Source organism: Falco peregrinus, chromosome Z (assembly GCF_023634155.1).
Source record: "Falco peregrinus isolate bFalPer1 chromosome Z, bFalPer1.pri, whole genome shotgun sequence".
Classification (NCBI taxonomy): Eukaryota; Metazoa; Chordata; class Aves; order Falconiformes; family Falconidae; genus Falco; species Falco peregrinus.
The window spans coordinates 20,510,425-20,527,215 of NC_073739.1; the positions used below are offsets into that span (position 1 = coordinate 20,510,425).

Genomic DNA, 16,791 nt, shown 5'->3' on the forward strand with positions numbered 1-16,791 from the left:
AAGAGTAGTTAGTTATGGCGTTCTCCATGCTTTCCACATCAGCCTGTTTTACCTCAGCTGTTACAGGGGGAACCTGGTATGGACCTTTGAGGTTTTGTCACAAGTGCGACAGGCTTGTAGCTTCATGGCTGTCCTTTTCTAACTCTCTAAACTGGCATTGTTTATGTGGACAGGTTGTTACTTTTCCCTCTTTAGGAAATGGATGATCATTGTTGGTGATTACCAAGGGTTTTGGAGAAGGCAATCTACTATGCTTGCCAATAAATATGTTTTGGTTTTAAGATACTGTCTTACGGAATTTGTCCCTGTGTAACAATCTAAAGGATCACTAGGCTACTCTGAATGTCTGTATTTGGAGGAAGGTCTGTGGGAAATGTAGTGATTTTTTACTGCAGAACCTGATACAACCAGAAAAAAAAGAATAGAGTTGCACTGCAGCACACAAACCAGATCTGGGAATTTTGATACACGAAGTGTAGCCATATCTATCCACAGTTGGTATTTGCTTAATGTAAACTAAGAAACAACTGCCGTACACCACATTTCACATGCTGATATCATCAGAAACTGACTAGAGCACTGTGCATATCATTATTGCCAGGTATCTGTGTGCTCTTTGCAGCTACTTGCACAAATAACGTCAGAAACAAGCCATATTTTATTTTTTAATGAAATAATTTACTTTTTCAACCAGGCCTTTGTTGTCAAAATAGTGGAACTGGTCTCCCAAGCTACTGCAAGAGAAATTATGTAGATGTGGACTTAGGACTCCTATGCCACAGAACAACAGCATAATTCCAGAATTATGTCTCCTGTTCTGACTGTAAAATTTATCCTAGATCTGAAAAAAAATGATGTTTTTGCAAAAAGTTTGCATCTCAGTATCTGCTTTCAGAAAAAGCTTTTACTCAAATGTTGCTAATTAACACTAACTAGAATACAGGCTGTAGTATATAGCTTAGAGCAACTCTAGAAGAAATGGACTTTAATGTATGCTATATCCTTTCAACTAGAAGTGTGGCATTTTGGGAAAACTGCCTACTAGGCTAGAGCCAAGAGAATTAATAAAACTGTCATGAAAGCCTAGGAGAACCAGCCCAGTTTTCCTGAAAAGGACACTCTTGCTTATTAAGTAGCATAATAATCACAAGACATGATGACAATGTATTGTCCTTTTAGGACTGCTCTCATGACAGTCTTCATCCTTCCCAGAAGCTATATTTAATAGGTATTAAGTATTTTCCCAGAGGTATTCAGTATAGAAAGACCTAAAGCTGTTAGTTATAACCCAGCTATGCACTTACAAAGGAAAATGATTGGGAGATACTACTTTATTTTTTTATGATCATGGTAATATCTTTATAACCTTTTAATCTTGCTTCTCATTTTTTGCAATATTGGGCAAATTTTATTTTATATATATATATATTATTTACATGACATCATCATGGCTAAGTGCTTAGGCTAAAGTGATAAATTATAGGAAATCTTGAAGCTGAGACTGCTCTGCTATCTTTAATTCACCATGTTGTGTCTAGTTACAGCTGGGACCCCGAAGCAGTGGAGAACATTCTGTACCTATAAATCACAACCAGTCATGTGCACACTTATGTTCTCACTCTTATTTTGTTATGAGAATCACTTTCTGCTGTTTTAGGTACCCTTGACATTTCTGATGGTTTATGAATAGCTACTTTTACAACAAATGATATATTCTGCCGTGACAGTGCAATCAGAGAAATTTTGCCTTTCACACACTATGCCAGGATGTTGCACAGGGCACAATTTATTAGTGGTGTCAATAGTGCCCCACCACCGACAGCCAGTATGAAAGTAGCAAGCACACAGGATGGTGGAAAAAACTGTAAAGGAGTTTATTAGAAATGCTTTAATGTTTTGCATAACCAAAATCTGTAGCTGTTCTAGAGAGGCAATAGGTGAAGTGGAGTCCATAAGGGATGACAGAAATCTGTCAGTGACTTGATTTAGATGTAAAGGTCCACAAGATGCAGGAATGAGAATCATCAGCATGAAGGAAAAGAGAGCACACAGCTCAGAAAATTGCTACTAGGATCCTTCACTTGCTACTTAGTACTACCTACAAAGCTACTATGGTGAACTCGATTTGAAAGTTGTAGGGCTTTTTAAGGAGTGGGGGGAAAATACAGTAATTTGGGAGGTATGGCCAACTGAATTGAAATTAATTCAATAAGTATTCAGGTTTCAAATTTTCTTTTTTTAGAAAAAAGTAACGAAAACCAAGTCCTATCTTGGAAAAAATGTTGAAACAGCTTTCATTTCATACTTTTTTTGATGTATTGAAGGCAGTTTTCATGATGTCATCCAGATAGTTTAAATAAACTGTTTGCATATAAGGTTAACAAGCTGCAATGGTAGCAAGGTCTGTGTGGGATTATATTAGAATTAATTTGATCAATTACTTTTAGTTCCAGAGGTCTCCAGATGAGACAGAAGCCAGCACACACACTTTGGCAGATGAAGAATCAGTGCAGTCAACACATGCCGTGAAGGTAATGAACATTCTTTCAAACTTCATTTTTCATTCAGAGCAGAGAAGACAACTAAGCCAAGACACTGCTGCTCAGAGCAGCCAAAATGATAACCATAAATAATCATAATAGAAAGCCTGTGGCTTAAATGCAATTGAGAAGGATAAAATAAGTATTTTGCCATTAAAATGATGTTGTTAAACCTGGAATTTTCATTATTATTTGCCCTAGAGCACATGGAGGTTTGTTGACCTTGAGATGCAGCTTCTGAATTAAAAGATTGCTGAGCACTTTATTTTGATAAACTGCTTGCAAGAAGAAGCTGGGATAAACAACATTTAGTCAAATCAGGGGAAATCTCTATGACAATGTATTTAATTTCCACAGTTGAACTGAAACTCGGGAGGATCAATTCTGCTGGCCAGTTCTTGTGGAAGATATGGGAGGCACACTTGTGAAAGGATGCCGTGGGCTCAGTGTCGTCTGGTGCTTATACACTCATATAGGCAAAACTCGTGATGATTCGTTATGAGTTTTTAACTGGGTCAGAACTATTAATATGATTACGGATTTGCAACATTCAACAGCAGCAGCAAGCCAAGCTGCCTGTAGTCCATATCCTGACTCTTTTTCAGGCTAAACAGTGAAATTTGTTACTGACTTGAAATTTGTTACAACCCAAGCGTAACTAAAATGTCACCTTAGTTGAAATTGAAAATAATGACAACAAATGCAAAAATGTAATCTGTCATGCATTGCTTTATACATATATACTCTATTTTCTAGCAACTGCATTTTCTTTCTTTTCCTGGCTCTCACAAATAACTTAGCTGTATGAGCAAGCTTGATGTACTTACAAGTCATCTATAGGTCCATGAATACCAAACAGTTTGGTTTTTCTAAAAAATATAATAATGTTGCTCTTCTAAAAGAAGGCCAATATGTCTAAATGTAGATTTAGAATGTTGTACCTTATTTTTATGGGAATCTGCTACAAATTTAACTGCAGGTGTGCAGTTTCACGTTAAGTTGAAATTGTCAGGTGGCTTCTATGCATTAAAAATGTGAAACTTCAGGATTTGGTTTTAATACTAAGATAAAGACAGAAGCTAATACAGTGAAAAAAATCTGCCTTCACTATAAATCTGATGTCTCTGTGGGAAAAGAAAAATAGCCTGACTATTTCAATGCAACTTTTAAAAATGACCACATATAAAAGTAAGATGATGCAGAAACGGAGCACATTAGCTCTGCTCAAAATTTTGTTGATCAGATTGGCTTATACCTTCAACTTCTTTTCAAAGAATCTGCAATAGCAGCATTTGCAATGCAATATTATTATTATTGAAAGGTATTTAGATATTTTATTGAAATTATTATTATTAAGGTATTTTATTGAAATACCACAGATAAATTCACTGCAAGCTATTCTGTTCCGATTTTTAAATTCTGACATTTACAGTCTCACAGCATTTTTGCTTTACCTGCAAATTTCAATCAGCCAAGTTCTGATGGCCAGATGACCCGTTTCTCTCACTTCTTAGTACAGCCTGCTCATCCATATGCAGCTAGTACCAGGTGATTCACTTCATGTTCATACCTTGCCATTTCTCAGTCACGCAGCCATTGCACTTTTTAACCTTTGAACAGACATTCTGAGAAGAAATCCTGTAGTTCATCTGGCACATTGATTATTTCCACGTAAATTTTAATCTGAGCCATAAGAGTAAAGAGATTCGTAGAGGTCGTATTATCCCTGTCCTCTTCCTTCACATCTCCCACAGCTTTTTCAATAGCTTAAATAAATGCTTTTTCAGCTTCTTCCATTTGCAGCTCCTTGAAGAAGCAGCAAGCTGTACATAGTGCAAGCATACCCAGCAGTGGGTGGCCACAGGTATCAAGCAAACCAGGTCATTAAGATTTGCAGTTTGCAGGGAAAGCATTTGTAATCAACACCCACAGTTTATTAAATGCCTCTTGGTTGTCACAGGTGATGTTGCCTGTCAAGTAGTAGCAACCCACTGCGGTCAATTTTGATAACATTATTTACCTACCAAAAATTTGGCTTTTGATAACATTATTTACCTACCAAAAATTTGGCTATCGCAGTTATAATGAAATGTTGACAGTAGGTGGTTTTAAATGTTTTCAGTGTTCAGGTACTGGATGATACCAGTCAGGAGACAGTTGCTTTCACCATAGCTTTTTCTAGATAGGAAACTCTACCTTCATCCTGCGTCCACAGCATCATTGGCTGTCAGGACATGCTCCTTTAGGTTGTGTTGCTTGCTCTGTTTTGTCTGAACATGTAAGAATGCACATCTGAAGAAATGTTTGTTGACTTCAGTGAGATTTAGAGTTTATACATCTGTGAACACTCAGTAAAACTAAATCAAATTAAGTAAAGGTGTGAATTTAAAGTTGTGATTACTTCAAGTGCATTATGTGCACATTCTCATTCAAAATTAAAGTGGCCCTAATTCAGTTTAGCTACATTTACTTCCAATGTAAATGAATGCATTTTAAATGAGAGCTGGCTACACAGAAATTTAATGTGGTTTAGCCAATCCATTTTAAAAGTTAATTCAGATTGATTTTTCTGCATGTTCTGGACAAAACCATCAGCTCTTAAATCAGTTCTGAAATGGAATGTGAAATCCTATCTCATTTAGGCGTGTAGTGTAAAATGTTACTTGCTAGCTCCTCTAAGGATTATTCTGCATGTCTGCAGCCTATGCATTATACCTCAAGATATTTTTTAAGAACCAATATACTACTTTTGTCATTTGAGGAGTTTATACATTAGAATTCCTTTGCAATAGAGGATTCCTACAGAAATGCCACTCAGCCTGTCTGGACCTTAAATCAGTAATTATTGAGTGTTTTTAAAATGTATGTTTTCATGTCAGGCTTTGAGAGCTGTTGTAAGTCTTCAGAAGGAAAAGAAATTAACAAATTATTACTATATCGTGAATCAGTGCAGAACAGAACTCAGGGCCATAAAGAGTGTGTACATAAAAGAAGGCATACCAGGCTGACTTAGAGAAGTTATTCTAAAGTTAATACATTACACATACATACAAATCCAAGCTCTCCATAAATGAAAAAATAATGGCTATGAACTATAATGTTTAACACCAGAAATCCCCATTAACAGGTGGGCCACTGTCAGAATGTCACACACTTATTTGCTGGTTCTCATAACAGCAGAATGAAATGTAGCAAGAGAGATGATTGCAGATGATTCTTGATAACAACCACCTCGATTAACACAGAGGTAGTTAATGGTATTTTCTTACAGCATGGTATCATGTAGTATGTACTATCTAGTTACCAAATTCAGAGCAGGAGAGGAACCATTATTTTTTACAAAGCCGCAGCATGCTTTATTCTTCCAGAGAGAACCACTACTATACCATTAGGTCACCATTAGCTCAAACAACCCCATTTGTTGATTGATTGATTGATTGATGGACAGAAGAACAATATTTATGATATGTATAACCTGTAAAGATAAGTTTGAGGAAGACTTATGAAGTCCCTCATTGAGTTAGTATAACAAATTTTACTGGCAGTCAATAAAGATTTGTGCTTCTAACCTTCTTGGTGATTTTGACGAGAAAGTAAAGATTTGTCTGTCTAGGGTAGTGTGGCTGTATCACGTCCTAGTGTATTGCTTCTAATTTAACTAAGGGTCCCTGGAGAGTTTATTTTCTGATAGCACACACTAAGACTGTGCTGCTGCAAGGACTGTTACTGTTACCAGAGCTTGTCCTGTGAGGCTGGTGTGGATAAATTATCATGTGTAACAGTCATGTATTCTTTCTGTTGTGTAGATGAGCCTGAAGAGGACACAGTCACTTTGAAAAACAGATTACTATCTAAATTAGGTATAAAAAAAATGGGGGCTTTGAAAGTTAAGTTAGAAAGAACTTCAGGAATTTTAAAATTTGAGTTATGAAATGTTGGATAGTTGTTCTTCTGGTGTTTAGCTTGTATGAATAGTTGAATTCACTTGCAACTGGAATAATTTAACTACATTCAGTTTACAGGTATGAATTTATTCATGCTTAATACTTTCACAATTTAAACATCTAGTCTTAAAATCTTATCTTTTTCTTTCAGATCAGTTGGCATTTCCAAAACCTAAAGGTACTAACTGTTCCAAAATCTGATATAAAATGCACAGAAAAGTGCAACACATTTATATTTAAAGCAATCTAAATCTTACCTTTCAGCACAGGCCCGTCTAGGAGCCATACAAAAATGTAAACTCTCAGTGTGTGCACAAGCTGAATTCAGAATCCAAAGCCAGTTCTTGTGGTCTCAGCACTGCATTTTCATACTTATTTGTGGCTATTTATGGAAGGGATGTTCAATATTTAAGGAACCACCCCTTCCAAAGTCTCCTGGGAAGAGAAAAAATGAAATTATCTATGAAAAAGAATGTACAGATGATAAACCTGTTATTCACATTCATGTCATATTTTGTGTCCTATACCAAAGCACTTCATGGTACATATGCCTTCTCCAGAATTTGTTCTTATGCTGATAAAATAAAGATAATTTGATACGCAATACCACACACTGAACAAATGAAAAAGTTTTAATTAACTATGGACTACATTGATTCAATTTTCTATTTGGTAAAGGCTATTTAATATTCCTCCCTGGACACACAATGATTTCTCTGGGACTGCTGAAGCAAAATAGTAATAAGTAGGGCACATTCACTGAAATGTCTGAACAGCTCTAGCAGCCCCGTGACACAGTTGGTTATTCGAATCTGCCAAGGGTACGGCCGTACGAGCAGTCAGTATGGTCTGGTACAAACACATTTGCAAGGCTGAGACCTAACATACACTGTATGTGTGTAAGCTGTAGTTAAGCTGCAATAAAGTTGTACAAAAAGAGGTTAAAATTAGAGCTCCATCTGTGAAACCAAGCCTGCAGTTCTGACTGTGAGAGTGCAAAGACCTCAGCAGGAGGCAGTCCCTCGCACAGGCAGTTGGCAGCTCAGCGGTGGCAAAAAGGGCTCCCTGAGCTCTGTGTCTTACTGTCTTCGTGTTTAGACCCTGCTTTGGTGCAAGGGTGTTAGTTTAAACCACTGCCAAATGCAGTGATTTATCAGATTAGCATATGTCATGGGACTGCGCTCAAGCTTATGTTGCAGCTGCACAGCTAGCATGGTCCCCGAGGGACAGGAATGAACAGCACCCCTATCGCAGTGATGGCATGGAGTAAAATTATGTGACATGTGAAGTCTCACTAAAGAGTAAGACATTAGCAATGACAAAATTAAGAATGAGGAACCCATTCCCATTAGGATCAGTGAAAAAAACGTATAGATACTGAACTTTGAACTTCTTCTAGATTTTGCTACTTGACCTATTATAACAAAGATAATGAAGATGTATTCATTCCTCTTATCTCTGACACCTGTGAATAAAATTTAAGCCTAATTACCATTCTTCTTCAAAGAGAATTAATCAGTGGAGTAAAGCCTGTTTACATCCCGTCATATTCAAGCAATCACTTAGTCGACTTGTGGCATCTTAAACACTGAAGTCAACAACTTCCTACTTGAATGAGTTTTGTAAATTTTTAATCATAAATGGATGGGGGAGAAACTCCATGAAACAAGCAATTCTTTTAAGGTCACTGTGCCTTTAGTCATCTTGGAGGCATGAATACACCTGGCACCACCAAGGTTCCTTAACAGCAGCTGTAGGTGCCATCTGGCAGCTTGCTGGCTCTTGGTCCCATGAAAAGTCTGGCCCTTCCTGGCAGGCTCTCACCACATTTCTCTGCTGCTGCTGCAGCTGTCCTCAGCTCCCGGCCCATGACAGAAAAGGGTTGAGGATCTTCCCCTCTAAACTTCAAAAGCACGTTTGATTTTGTAGCTCCCAGGAGATGCAGAAAGTAACTTCTGATGTATCTGCTTGCTCCTCAGTATGCTGTTTCCTGCTGACCCTCCTTTCTCTGTCATTTGTGTACATACCAAATTCTTCCCGAGCATAGTCAAAATTTTAAAAAAGGTTCAAAAAGGTATGTCTAGAGTGGTCTACAAAACACAGCTTCCCCAAGAACAATTTTTTAAGGGATCTCTTTCCAGGCCTATACCTTGCTCTGTCAGAAAGTTTCATGCCTGTACTAAACAACAGAAATTCAAGCACAGCATGGTAAGTTCTTCTCCTCCAGGAGAAATTACAGCATCTGTAAAAGTTTTCCTCCTGGTTTTCAAGCTTATTATTAAAATCCTAAAGTTGGCAGCAGATTAGTTTTGATTATCCTTTTACTATTTGTCAGGATGGAAGGAGTCATTACCATAATGCAGTACAGCAGTCCCTCTGACAGCAGGTTCTGTAACAACCAGGTATCTTCTATCTGAGTCACAGCAAATCTTCCACAAAGGTATTTTATAGTACTTTGGGTGCCTAGTTATAGATGATGAGTCACAACTCTTTTGGGACTGGTACATACAGCACAGAAAGACATCCACTGCCCTTAGACATTTATAGTTTAAGACAAGAAACAATAGGTAGTTTAAATAAATGGAAAAGGCTAATGAAATGGTACAGTAAACGAGGTAGACATGCAACATTAAAACTGAAATAGAAACATTAAAAACTTGTTTTTCTGAAGGTCTTTGTGACATCAGAAAACCTCTGGATGGTGTCAAGGACCTAGTGTTGCAGCATACGTCCTTCGCAGCTGAAGAAATGGTAAAGGGTCAGCTCTGAGGATAAGCATATTTTATTAAACTCAAGGTTTCATTTAAAGTACTGTAGCTACACTCTCCAGCTTCCCTTCTGTTAGGAAGCCTGACTTGCTTTCTATATCCCTTCAATCATTCACACACAGACACAAATTTTTACAAAACCAAAACCTTCCAAAAACCAAGCCACAACTTCCCTGTATTGATTTTTAGTATGATTCAAAACTCATTCAATCTATCTATACAAACAAACACCACTACGAAATCAGAATTAAATAATAGTCCCTAACAGTTTTGTTTCACATATACACAGAAATTTTTTAATATGATAGCTCTACTGATCAAAATAGAAATTTATCTGAGATATTTCAATATCGGAGCATTGAAAGAGTTTACTGGAGTTTTAAAGATACTCCTATGCTAGATGTACATTTTCTGACTTTCTAGGCTTTGGTGTTAAAGCTGGTAAGCAAGAATGCTCAAGTGTTTTCCCTACAGTAGCAGCAGAAATACAATTTTATTTGATTCTTCTAAAAGTGCATACACTGTTTTTGTTTATATTTCCAAGAAAAACTGACTATTCATATGAGAACAGCATATTCCAGCCTAGAAGGTAAGAATTTGATATAGTTACAGGGGAAAATACCCCTCCAATTGAACATTGTTAAGGACTTTGTCTTAGAAAAATCCCTGCTCCAAGATGTTTGCAGGCAGGGGAATACATATTTGTATCTGTTATATACAGTGCAGGCTTAGAAGGTTACCTGTGTCATTTCAAGGACTGAACAGTCAGTTCTATGGCTGAAGAACATACCCAGTGATTCAAAGGAGCTGATGATCTCATTAAGATGTCCTCTACACTTCCAGGTTTTGGATCAGGCACCTAACAGTCCGGTATTTTTTGATGATGAATTTGATCTTAGCAGACCTGAGGGATGAAGACAGCAGTCAAATATGGGCACAAACAGTGGCCATCCTTGTGTGCCATCAGCCAGCCAGAGGCTGACACCAGTGTTTCTCCACTGCCTCTGTGCTGCCAGATGGTGCTTACCCTGGGGCACACCACCCATGACAGACAAATCTGCCTTTAGGAAGCTACCTGCACTGGGAGTGGAGAAATAAAGACATCTACTGTAAAGCAGAAATGAGACTTTTTGTCTCAAATGCTGCTTACGTTCTGGGGCAGAGTTATATGGCAAGTCCCTAAAGGTGTAGAGTTATGGGGGAAGTTGACAACCTCAAAAAAAAGCCCTCTGTGGCTCAGTCTTGCTCACCTAGACTGCAAGACCTTTTGTATGGACCCAAAACATACGGTGTTTGTACAGGACCTAACCCAGTGGCCTCCCAGTCAATGTGATGGGCTCGTATTTGGTATTGCATTACAAAATACTAAGAAGCTATTTGGTTATATTATTATTATTATTATTCAGTGGATGCCAGAAAGTGCAAATGGTGCCTTTGAAAAGCCTCAAAAAAAGTTAATCTAGCTCTGTAGTGTTGCAGTGTAATGAATAGTCACTTTCCAGCTAGTCAGATGTCTAATCACAGCTCACTGCAAGCAGACAAATGAATTTATCTGCAGCCTCATTTGCAGTGCAGGCACACACATGCACATCGAAGTGCATGATGAATGATGATGAATCCATGATCCCCTTCTATATTCCTTTCTCAAAGCACGGGATTTGATATCTGTTCAAAGCACAAAAGAGAGGATAAACAAGCATCAGTCATTTTTAACAAGAGAAGTTCAGTAAAGGGAAGCAAACAAAATCTGTCTTCAGTTTATGCTACCCATAGAAGAAACAAATTCAAATGTTGAGCTTTTGAGGGAAAGCAATGAGAAAAAAACAACCGTAAGTATAAAAAAACCAATCCAAAACAAACAACAAAAAAACCCACCACATCTTGACAGAGTCATTTTGGAGAGGGAAAAAGGGAAAAATAGATGAAGGAGACAATCACTTTGCTGTATCCTCCACAAACAGACCTAGACAAAATAGCCTGTTAGCTCCTAAAACCACCACTCTCTGGCCCAGAGAGGGAACTCCTGTTGATATCAGAATGACCCTTGTAGGTATGGGGGAGCAACCTCTCTGCCCAGTGACTTCGCCCCACTGAGACGCATTCCAGAGCAGCTGCCTAACACCAGTCTTACTCCTCAACTAGTAGCAGTTGGTGCATTCAGACTGAGGTATTCTGACAGGTAGGAGGATACTGTGGCACAAAGCCATTGTACCAGTGCTGAAGAGAGAGAGGAGAGGCCTTGCCAAAATATACTCCCTTAAAGCTAGCTGCTTACTGTAATCACACATCATTTATTGAATATGAAAGACAGTCTGATACAGGCAGGGTGCAATGACCTTGCAATTTATTTCACTTTTCTTTGTCACAGACAAGACACAGCTGGGGCAGACCTAGGTTCTTATCTGCTCTCTGGCCAATATTTGCTTTTTTCCCTGCCTAACATTAGTTTTCTTTGCACAGACCAATTAGGAGGAATTCCTCTTCAGAAGTTAGCAGCTCAGATACAGTGCAGGTGTTTACACTGACCTGGCTCAACTACTCACTGCCAAATCTGTCCAGAGCACTATCCAGTACCATTGTGAACTCCAGACACTGTAGAGCGCCTGCCTTGCTGGCCTTGCCCATGCTTGCCCAGAGCAGGAGAGGAGACCACCAGGATCCCCCCACAGCCATTGCAAATGGCACTTGTCCTTGCGTGGTGCATCCTGACACTTACCAGCCTGGACTCCCAGAAAAAAAAGCGTTGAGTTTTTTTCCAGACAACATTTTGGAAACATCTTAGGGTATCACTGTTTCTCACTGTTGGAATGTACAGCCCTTATTAAATATGTCTGTGCAATTCCAGGCATCAGATGGTTTTCTTGAGTTTTAACAGGTTCATTTCTTTTGTGGCAAACAACATTACCACATACAAGATATTTATATAGAGTAAGATGGAACATGTATAAAAATACTAATTGTGTTAGGCAGCTCCAGCTTTTAGATGCCGCCCAGTGTCTGAGATCTCCTCTTATATGCAGGTCCTTTTGTTAAATAATTAGTGTGTTTTGTTGACTTTATTAGGCTTGAAGGCTTGAATGACTTAGAAAGTTTAAAAGTGTACATTCACCTCCTTTCACTGCACCCAAATTCCCTTTCAGTCTTTTCATGGCGTACAGTGTTATACTCCCTGGAAACTTGACTGACTTCATTTAACTGCAGACAGCCAGAATAAGTATATTATTGACACATAAGCAGGTAACAGGATGTGGCCAGCTTTTGGCAGGTGACCATCTAGTGACATAACAAATTAGATGCTTTCATGTCAAGTGCCATAAACAACCACTTAAGCCCTGCCTGTTTATATTCCATGGGACAGGTTACATGAGTAGGACGGTTCAGAGATCTATTCTTATGAAATATATATGCTGTGTATATAGCAGTAAATATGTATCTATTTACTTAATCGTCTTACTTGCAGAATGTCACTAACTCTTAACGCACATAGGAGCTTAGGACCAGAAAGCACTGCACGTGTATTCATTCAGCAGGCCCTGCAGTAGTGCTGTGGCACATATCCCTTTCTTATAGCTATACTGTAATGTTTTTGCTTTAGTTCTGCTAATTAATATTCAGAGAGTGCTTAATATTATTCTCCTGGGAAAGCACTGCATTACTTCATTTTGCCTGAACAGATCATCCCCATATGTTAACATACTGCTTTCTTCTTGTGTTTTTACAGGGTATTAATATGGCTTGCATGTGCTTGCCTGATCTCTTTATTTGAGGTCACAAAACTTCATAGTGCAAAATGCAGTCCAAGTCTTTGTCCTCATAAATGAAATGAAAAAAAAATATTCAGCTCTGTAGTGCTTCCACAAATCAAAGAATAAGTGAAGGATTTAGGATTATCTCTGATAAAAGCTTACAGAGAGTACTAAGAGTCAGGGATAAAGCCACATAAGGTAAAGGCAGTAAGATAAGAAAAAAGTTGTATATGCCCCCAGTCTTCACAACTTTTACTCCCAGGCACTTTGGATGCTGTTAAGCAATAAGAAGCAGCAGCAGACTATTTCACCTTGTGACGGTCTTGCAAGCATGAAAGGAATACTAGTAAAGTCATCCAGGTGCTTCTGAATTCCCTAGTGAGTTGGGATCCAACCAGTTTAAGAAAGGGCTGTCCCAGATATCACATGGTGGATGGGGCAAAAAACAGGCTATAGGTCCTTCCTGAGTTCCTTCTGTGTTTCATAACACTTAAAGCCATGCAAAGAAATGTTATGCTCGAAGAGTTGGAAAAACAAACCCAAACTGATGTGAGAATGCGGCTGGGGAAAATCAGCTCATGAAAGCCAAATCTGACATTAGTTTTGGACTTCACTGAATTTATTTTTTGCATAATCATAACCTCAGCTGTTGCTCTGGGAATTATAATGTAATGTTTTTCTTCATAGCCTTTAGGACATCAATTAATGAATTCTTGGAGATTGTTACTATTTGTATAACATGAAATACATCAAGTTTATCTGCTTTCCCATGGTGTCTATCGAGAGGATGATGGAGCTGTTCTCCTAACTGAACTTTATTTCTAATGTCAACGAACTAAATCCTGATTCACAGGCACTGCTGCTGTAAATGTCCTTGGGTACACTCCATGTCAACTCACAATGCCTCTTAAAGAAATGTTCTCTAAAAATTATATTTCTAGCTGCTCTTTGATAAAATAACTCATTACTTTCATCAGTGGAGCCTTAGACTCCTCTACTCATCTTCATCTCTGTTTTAGCACATAGATTAATAGACCTTTTAGGATGGATGTTGTGGAGACAGTGGAAGATCGCTAAGAATCCTTTCCGAGTATCAAAGCTGGGTAACAGCTCTGAAACAGATCCACCTCCTAGGAATGATGGGAGTCCCTGCATATAAAAAGTATTCCTGATAATTTTTTTAATCAGCGAAATGCAAAACCTCTTCATTTTTTTCGATTTGTCTTCTTCAAGGACCTACATGCTTTTTTTCTGGTAACTAATGAAGTTCCCCATTACTGCAGGTTACTTTTCTTGTCTAGAGAAGAGAAAGGAAGCTTGCATATGTCCCAATATTTGGGGGGAATTTCCCACCATCCTTACTGAAATGGATGGGTGTCATCTAGACAACTGCTCAGAGCAGATCAACATAGGTCTTCCTTTTACAGAAGCAAATCATAGAATCATAGTCATAGAATCATTTAAGTTGGAAAAGACCTTTAAGATCAAGTCCAACCATTAACTCAGCACTGCCAAGTCCATTGCTAAACCATGTCCCTAAATACTGCATCTACACGGTTTTTAAATGCCTCCAGGGTTGGTGGTTCTACCACATCCCTGGGCAGACTGTTCCAGTGCTTGACTACGCTTTCAGTGAAGAATTTTTTCCTAATATCCAATCTGAACCTGCTCCAGCACAACTTGAGGCCATTTCCTCTTGTCTTGTCACTTGTTATCTGGGAGAAGAGACTGACCCCCACTTGCCTACAGGTAGTTGTAGAGAGCAATAAGGTCCCCCGTCAGTCCAGACTAAACAACCCCAATTCCCTCATCTGCTCCTCATAAGACTCATTCTCTAGAGCTTTCACCGGCTTCATTGCCTTTCTCTGGGCATGCTCCAGCACCTCAAATATCACATTGCAAGTCACTAAATGTGCACCAAGCTCTCTTTTGTTCCCTATTTTCAGGGCAAACAAACTTTGCTATCAGATGTTCAAAAATATAACATGCTTCTCAACTATTTTAAATCTTTTTCTTGCAGATAGAGCATAAAATTAAACACAAAGGTCCAAGCCTAATGAGTTACATTATAAATAACCCGGTGCTTGACATTTCTTCTTTGTGCATAAGGGTTTTTTCTTCTTTTCCATTTTAAATCATAATTTATAAACTGGAGTTTCACAATACAGCTGCTAACCTTGGCGATCCATTCCAGAACAGCGCTGGAAAGGACAGCAGGTCATCTAGAGCAGAGGCTGTCATCGACTTTTCCAGCTGGTCCCTCACCCAACAATGGCACTGGCTGTAGAACAATTCAGACATAGTGACAGTTACTGAAAGAAAAACAGGAAAAAAATATCACAAAGGAGGTTGACAATTGATTAAAAAAACTGCAAAAACTTACATTAGCATATCTAAACAGTTTTGGTAACACATTGGTAGACTGTACTGCATCATCACGGAGTTTAGAAAAATGGGATTCTACTCTCCAGGCAGTCTTCACTAATTTTAAAAACCATTCTGTTTAATGAGTTATTTCCTGCCTTCAGGTTTACATTGAGTATGTGAGCACCTTCCAAGAAATAGGACGGAACTGGGAGGTTTTTTCCAACAGATCAGATTCCCATAAGAAGTACCCAGGTGGGAGGTCAGCCATCACTTTTGGCCTGGCTTTCAGTCATGGTGCTGGCATCAGGTCCATGCTGAAAGAGCAGAGAAGGGAATCTGATGTCTAGGGGAAACAACAAGCAGCTGCCAGAGAACTGAGGGCAGCAAGAGCTGCTTGGATGCAACACAGGGTAATCATTATGTCCTTAAGTAGCATGTCCAGACCACAATATAAATGCAATCAGAGTAAGAAAAAATGGACTGGGAAAGTCTTGAGATGATTATCAACAATTACCAGCATCGTTTCTGTGCTTATTGCATTTCCATTTTCTTCAGTGGAAAGATACGGTGCTGCTGATGGCTCTTCTATAGCAAGTCATTTAATTGAGTTCTCTTTGCACCATCATCTGTGAAGATAACAGGAAATAAGGGCAAAGAAAAGACAGAAGCTAGAAAGCAACAATTCTATAAAAATAAGCTGTAAAATAGCATAAGGAGGAAAAGGAAAACAAAACACATGGTTAACAGAGCAAAATGTTGGAAGGCAGGCAGAGGGGATCACTATATTGTCCCAGGTTCTGTTTAGGCATGCAGTATTTTTCCCTCTACCTTGAAATTTTCATCTCAGTTTGTTCCAAAAATTAGACTGAAAAATGAAAAATCATATGTTCTAAAAATGGATCTGTGTGCATTGTCAGATAGGTGACAGATGAGTACATGGCAGTGGGATGTACCAGAAATTTCTTGACGTCCATTCCAACTTCCTATGATCCCATGATAAGGCAGAACGTAATCACAAACAGATATGTTACTGACAAAAATAACTGATCAGGTTGAACAAATGTGAGAGACAAGATCATTTTTTTTAAAAGAATTCTTAAGAAAATACTGTATACAGGATTTATATTGTGACAGAATGATCTAAGTGATTTTGGTTTATGTTTCAGGATTACTATCTTGCTTCATGTGAATTGGAACACTTGTTTGTGTTGGATGCTTCCCTTTTTAAAAATCCCCTGTGGCTTCTTTTTCAGATATAAATAAAGTTGAAAAAATATGTGAAGTGTGGGTGAAGGAGGAAAAAGAACAGATCCAGACTCCCTGGTACCATTCAGTGGTAGCAGATGCCAAACATAACAAGTTTTGCAACAAGCTTTACATACTAGTCACCTTTCGCAAGGAAACTCTGAGGTAAGAAAAAATGAGT

General features: G+C 38.4%; 1 long non-coding RNA gene across 2 annotated transcripts in view; it reads right to left on the minus strand.

Annotated features, from left to right (window-relative positions):
• Window positions 1-1,853: 1,853 nt before the first annotated feature.
• Window positions 1,854-16,791, minus strand: part of LOC129782703 (uncharacterized) — a 30,985-nt gene continuing 16,047 nt past the window's right edge. Inside the window, exons 2-4 of one of the 2 annotated variants that reach the window (XR_008744729.1) lie at window positions 15,880-15,991; window positions 15,175-15,310; window positions 1,854-10,156 (exon numbers count right to left, since the gene is read on the minus strand). This is a non-coding gene — a long non-coding RNA (uncharacterized LOC129782703). Of the gene's footprint in view, window positions 10,918-15,174; window positions 15,311-15,879; window positions 15,992-16,791 lie in introns of both variants that reach the window. The other variant, XR_008744730.1, reaches the window with a different exon arrangement.